This window comes from Nyctereutes procyonoides, unplaced genomic scaffold (assembly GCF_905146905.1).
Source record: "Nyctereutes procyonoides isolate TBG_1078 unplaced genomic scaffold, NYPRO_anot_genome, whole genome shotgun sequence".
Taxonomy (NCBI): domain Eukaryota; kingdom Metazoa; phylum Chordata; class Mammalia; order Carnivora; family Canidae; genus Nyctereutes; species Nyctereutes procyonoides.
In genome coordinates, this window is record NW_026575042.1 from 18242556 (window position 1) to 18249820 (window position 7265).

Below are 7265 nucleotides of genomic sequence, written 5' to 3' on the forward strand. Positions count from 1 at the left end.
ACCAGCCACTGATTGAATGTGGAATATTGAGAGTTTTGTTGATTAAATTTATTAATATAATTCTGTGCTAGTAGTACTCATAAGAAATGTGTTAAGGGAAAGAGCAGTACTTGATTTAGTGGGTTCCAGCTATAAAGCATACTAAATAAAGAGGATTTATAAAAATCCTAATCCTTCAAGCCAACAGTATGCTGTGCTGCAGCTATATTTATATGCTCCAACAATATATATGGTAGTTTTATGGGAAAAGGTAATCTAAATGCTTCCTACTCCACCCTGAAAAACAACAGAACACAAGAAACATCTTGTAATGAAAGCTTAAAATGATTTAGTTTAATTGTGCACAAGTTCCAAGGTATTAAACACTAACATGGATTAAAATGTATATCGTGCTCTCTGGGCTCAGATGTAGTTTGTGGTGACATGGCCAAAAGCACCAAGAAGGTTGGAATTGTAGGTAAATGCAGACCCATTATGTGCCTCACACAGGAAAATGGTGAAGAAGATTGAAATAAGCCAGCACAGCCAAGTACCCTTGCTCCTTCTGTGGCAAAACCAAGATGAAAAGATGCGCTGTGTGGATGTGGCACCGTGCATCCTGCATATACACTATAGCTGGTGGCGCCTATACCTACATCACCATCGCCTCTTCTACCATCACAGGAAAGTCGGCCATCAAAAGACTGAAGGAGTTGAAAGACCAGTAGAAGCCCCACCATTTGAAACACTGCTAAGCTATAATAAATAGATTAATTTATGTAACAACAACAAAAAAAGTATATTGTGGAAAGCCCTACAATCCACTCTCTAGAATTTTGCAAATGGATTATAAATCTTTCCCAGCCTCATGGATCTCTATCTGTTGAGTAATAAAAAGTAAAAAGAGTGTCCAATCATATGCAAGTATTTGTTGAGCTTAAATGTTGGCATTGTCCTAGATGTTTGGGGGAAGAGAAAAATAGCAAAACACTTGATTCTTGTCCTCAATGATCTTATATTCTAACAAACAGGATGAAAGTAACACACCCATACAACAGCAACAAGTGAAAACAGCTTATGCTGTGTCTTCCATTCTGAGATGTCACTAATTATCTTACATCAATTTAGCTCACATCAATTTCTTAGATAAATTCTTAGAGAAAAAAGATGTATTTCAATTCTAAAAATGCTAAATCGTAAAAATACGTATGCTTGGTAACAACAGAAATGTTGCAATTAAGAAATACACCATATAATACAGGCTATAATTTTATGGAAAAGAAAAATCAAAATAAAGGAAACCACCATGTGCCTTTCCCTATCTGGTTCACATTTAATACTGTTCATCTCTGCACTGGATGTTCTGTAGAACCTTACTTATCTTTTTACATGAAACCCTTTCTCCTCAGATTACATGCCTCCAAGGACAGTAATGGTGTTTCATACTAGTGTTTCTCAAACTTTGCTGCAAATGAGACTCACCTGGGAAGGTCTGAAAATCAACATGTCCAGGACACACTCCAACTAAACCAGTACTTCAGGGGTTTGGGGAAGGGGGATGAGCTTCCACATTTTTTAAGCTTCCTGGACCTTTCAAAGATGAAGTCAAGGTTGACACTCATCATTTTACACCTTTTTTAAAATATTTTTATTTATTTGAGAGCAAGAGAGAGAGCATGACCAGGGGGAGGGGCAGAGGGAAAGAGAGAAGCAGACTCCCCTCGGAGCAGGGAGCCTGACATGGGGCTTGATATCAGGACCCTGGATCATGACATGAGCGGAAGGCAGATGCTTAACTGAATGAGCCACGCATGCGCCCCTACACCTTTTTTTTATCACCAATATTTAACATCATATTTTTTTTCAGGAAATGTTTATTATCAATGATACTTTTTGAAGGATCTGGATGGAATTTTAATCATCTTTAAAACATACCACACACACACAACAACATGCATGAATTTCACAACTTAACATTGGGAAAATTTCAGAAACAAAAGAAAATATACAGTATGATCTGTATTCCTATAAATTTCAAAATAGGCTAAAGAAATCAATGATGTTGTAAGTCAGTTCTCTTGAAAGTGGGTACTGACCAGAGGGGCCATGAAATTTGGGAGTGCTCCAACATCCTGCTTCTTGATCTGGTAAATGTGTTCATGTTGTGAAAATTCATTGAGCTATACGCTTATAAGCTTCTAAATGTATGTTACACTTCAATTCAAAAATTTAATTAAAATAACAAATGAGGCCATTTTAAAAGCTGGCTTTGAACTTCTCAGTAAAGATGATGACATGATCTAAATCACTTAGGCTCCAACTCTAATATGAATGAGATGAACAACAAACAATAGACCCCAACTTCCCTCAAAAAATTCATCAGCAGAAATCAATTAGAAAAGTTCTTGATTTAATGGCACAAAATGCAAAAGTAGAAATGGCTGCAAGCTGAATGTGGAAAATGATCTGTGTATGCATCCCCCAGGGGTGATATGCATATTTAACAGAATTATCAGGAGACCAAAACCTAGTTTTCTATAAATGATTCTTTTCATGTCCCAACTCCCAAAATCTCAAGCCAGAGAAAAGTAGTTGAGACACAATACCAAAGTTTAAAAATCTGGTTCAGGAAAAATAAGTGTGTTTATGATCCAAAATAATAATAATAATAATAATAATAAATAATAATGTCAACAAGAATTCATCAATACTATAACTAAAGAGTAATTCTGGTTATGGCACACACTAGGAGCTAGATGAAGCATCATGAGAATCATATTAGAGGACTAGAGATCAATAAATAAAAGTAAGAGGAAAGAAAATACAAAGAAATAGGGAGAATGAATGGGAAGAGAGAGAGAGGAAGGAAAAGGGAAGGGGATAAAGAAGTAAATACAAGGAAGGAAGGAAGGAAGGAAGGAAGGAAGGAAGGAAGGAAGGAAGGAAGGAAGGAGAAAGGGAGGGAAGGAGAGAAGAAGAGAAGAAAAAGAGGGACAGAGGAAAGAAAGATACCAACTCCAAAGTCGAGAATCTCTAACTGATACCTGATTTCCAGATGTGGCACCTCTTCTTGATCCAGAGACTCAGGTAGTAAAAGGACAAATTATTCGTGTTACCATACATCTAAGAGACAACAGTTAAACAAGAATGACAAAATTGCAATAAATAATTCATTCAGAAATAAACCTTTTCATTTGCAAAGAGGAAGGATGGGAGCACACAGCAGTCTCTGGTCCATTGCGAGACTGAAATCCAGCCAGGAAGATGTAGTGAGCAGCCAAGACTCTGGAGTGGGGAATATTTCTTCATCTGGCTCTGATTTTGTAATCTCTGAATAGCTCGCCTGTCCACTGTTCTCCACGGATCTTGCACCGGGCCTTGAAAAGTGTCATCCTTTTCAGTTAAACTTCTTTGTTGTATCTGAAGAAGGATTTAAAGCAACTACTGAGGCAAAAGCATCAAGGCATTTGAGCAGTGAACCAAAGAGGTTGGTAAATCTCTACAAAGTAGATGTAGACACAGCTTAGTCAAATATCTTTAAGGAGATTCATTTAGCCAAAGTGAAAAATTGATGCAGAGTAATGGCAGCAAAAGGTTTAAGGAATCCTTTGATTTGTCTCCCTTTGTCTACAGGATAAAGTCCTAACTCTTAGGCTAAGAGCTAAGACCCTTCAGAGACCAGCACCAACCCAACTTTCTAGTCTCATTTTCTTTTATTTCTTTTTGATTCTATAGAATCAAAATAATGTGGTAAATTATTCAGAATTAGTAAGCTATTAAGAATGTCACCTCCAAATTAAGTGTGTATATTTCTTGAGACTTTAGTCTAAATAATAAAGGGTCCTTGGAACATTTCTGCATTCTGAGCATTTCTGCATATAGATGACATTAAGAGTCTGATGAAAGAATGTGGAAGGTTTTGTGCTTCAGACAGCAGGGTAACAATGCTCCATGTTCAGTCTTTGAAAAGGATGAATTGGGGATCCCTGGGTGGCGCAGCGGTTTGGCGCTTGCCTTTGGCCCAGGGCGCGATCCTGGAGACTCGGGATCGAATCCCACGTCGGGCTCCCGGTGCATGGAGCCTGCTTCTCCCTCTGCCTCTGTCTCTGCCTCTCTATATCTCTCTGTGACTATCATAAATAAATAAAAAAATTTAAAAAATTTAAAAAAAAAAAAAGGATGAATTGCTTCATAGCTCTTTAGCAGTGGTTCTCAAAATGCGTAATTTTGCCCCCTCAGAAAAAAAAATGTGTTAATGTCTGGAGACATTTTTGGTTATCATAAATCAGAGGAGGGGAGGTTAGAAGGAACAGGGGCTCCTCATCTAGTGGGTAGAGGCCAGAGATGCCATTGAACATGCTACAATGCACAGAACAGCCCCCTACCATCCCTATATAGAATTATCTGATCCAAAATGTCCATAGTGCTACTGTTGATAAACCTTGCACTATAGTTTGGCCTACAAGCCCAAGAAAAGGCCCCAAAGAAAAATGGAAATAGGAAAAAAACAGTCCTCATCACTAGAGGGGAGGAGGGGTATGCTTTTGGCAGAGAGCCCAAGAGAATAACTACACCTGCCTCCATTTCTTCAGCCCCCACATTCTACCCACGCTCTTTCCCATATGTCCCCATAGGCTCTCCGGATCCTGAAGGGAGCCGTGCACAGAAGCCAGATGGCCTTGCCTCTCACCCTCTGCTTGTCCACTCCTCTAGACTTGTTGACTCGACACAAATAATCCTAATTACCATTGCTATTTCAATGTAAAGACAGACATTTCTTAAACGAGCAGAATATTCAGAAAGAAAGAAAGAAAGAAAGAAAGAAAGAAAGAAAGAAAGAAAGAAAGAAAACAAAAAACAAACAAACTTGAAAAATCCCCAAACTTTAAGCCCTTGGCATTGAGTGCTTCAATTTCATGTCAGGGAGTCTGGACTTGGCCTGAAGGGAAAATGCAACAGAGCGTGCCATCAAAATAACTAGGTCAATTTTCAGCTTCTTCTTGGAAGGTTTTCTGCTCCTTCTCTGCCCTCCCTGCTGGGCCCTTAGCCTGTCTGTGCCAACCACCTTCATTTCAAATAACTGGTTCCCTCAGCCTACATCTCAAGGTCCAAAGGCCCCTGGGATTGAACAAATTGCCCACCTACTTCGAATCAAAGAATATAGTCCTGCTCCTTCAATTTGGGCATCTGGAATTAGTAACACCTACAGTGTGCAAGCACTAGACCACCTGGCAGAGAATGAAGTTTTATGGGATGCCTGCTGGTTTTCTGGGCTTTGTCCACTGGCTCCATCAGAGCATACCATTGGATGTCAGGAACTGCTAAATTTCATGCTGTACCTGTGGACATAGTTTCAGGCTCATGTCAGTGGAAAATACATGATTTATCAGGCTTGTAAAAAAAATCAAACAATAAAAACAAAAATAAGCCCAAAGTATCAGGTTTAAGGAATCCAAAAGCCAGAAAGAAAAAGAAAAAAAAGGAAGGAAGGAAGGAAGGAAGGAAGGAAGGAAGGAAGGAAGGAAGGAAGGAAGGAAGAAAGGGAAAGGAAAGGAAAGGAAAGGAAAGGAAAGGAAAGGAAAGGAAAGGAAAGGAAAGGAAAGGAAAGGAAAGGAAAGGAAAGGAAAGGAAAGGAATACAAACAGATGGATGTCAGGAAAGATTCTTTTCAATCAAATCTTCCCAGGACACGGCATCCAGCTTTTTAGATAAGGAAATTGTATAAATAAAGACATCAACTATAGAAGTTCTCATAGTTCTCTATTTCTTTACACATCTCTTTCTACCTCAAAACACCTATGCATATGAGAGATGGAACTTAATTTTTGTCTTATATACTCAATATACAACAGAATGCCTGACTTATACTGACTGGGTGCTTAATAAATTAACTGATTCCTCAGTCTTTTCTTATATTCTTTTTTAAAAGACCACCCTCAAATATTCTCCCAAGTACACCTGTCTCCCAGTGTCAGTACTCTTTGACCTCATGACCTTAGCTACTGTACCTACACCCAGTGCATGTTAAGAGTTGACTCTTCCCCACCTGAGAACTGTTTCTTCTATATTAACTGCCTACCACTTACAATCAGTTGGTTAGTGTTAAAAACCATGTGCGATTTGTGTCTTAATGAATAATATAAAAAGAAAAATATCTCCTTTACTGTTAACTCTGACTTTTTGAGGACAGTATCCATCCATACCATATTACTCGTTGGTTAACACTGCTGAATTCAACTCTTTCTACTATGGAGCCCTACAGAGTGTAGATACGAGCACTTGCTAAACAAATACTCGCTTCATTAAAGAGATACCTTATCCTAATATCATAGAAGGGAGTTATTAAATAAATATATCTTTGTGTTATATTTATATATCAAACAAGTACATGCTGATTCTCACATGAATTTTTCCCAATGAGAAAAATAAATAAGGAAAAATGAGGAATAAATCATACTAAAAACCATAATGCCACCATCAGCAACAACCTCCAAAAACATAGAATGTTTCTGAACTATAGTAAAATAAAAAAGAATTTGCTCCTAGTTGAAGGGCTTAGGTGTAATTTTCTTACTTTGGGACAAAAGAAAAATGGGCAAAAAAAAAAAAAAAAAAAACCCTCCTCATAACTTGACATGCAGTCTGTCAGGGTTTATTTCTTGAATAAATGAGGCTTTAGAGTTTCTTTCTTAGGAATAAAAGTTTGATGGAGACTTAGGAAGGTATCTCAAAGACCTAGAAGGTGAGAGAATGATGTGGTGTCAAGACAGCAAAACACCCCAGCAGCTGAACCACACAAGAAGCTAACATAGACTCAATAGTGCATTGAGAGAGAGAACTAAAGCAATTTCAGAGACAAGGAAGTTAAAGCACCATGAGTAATGCTATAAGATGGAAAAATTGGGTGCTATCTAATATTATCTATCATTCTGCAAACATATGGACATTGTTGCCAGCTTCTGCTCTATGCTTGCCTATCAGGACAATGTAACACCCATTGTTTATTCTGGAAACATTTGCCAGAAAGCCAAGCTGTAACAGAATAAATATGATGAAAACTTAAACAACAATCTTTTTGAAGTAAACCTCAAGTTCTCAGAATATAAGTCATTAGAAAATGACTACTAGAAACCCACAATGAAAGCTTTAAGACCTAATTTTTTAAAGATACATGATTATAGTGAGAAAAACTATAGAAATGGTAAAAGCCATCATTTTCTTCAAGACAGCTCAGCTCTATCTAATGAAATTTTTTAAATGGCTATATGGTGCCAAGTAAGAAGAAA

The 7265-nt window shown here is 37.8% G+C and overlaps 1 pseudogene; it reads left to right on the forward strand.

Annotated features, from left to right (window-relative positions):
- Window positions 1-423: 423 nt before the first annotated feature.
- Window positions 424-707, forward strand: LOC129507351 (60S ribosomal protein L37a-like; annotated as a pseudogene).
- The last annotated feature ends 6558 nt before the right edge of the window (window positions 708-7265 follow it).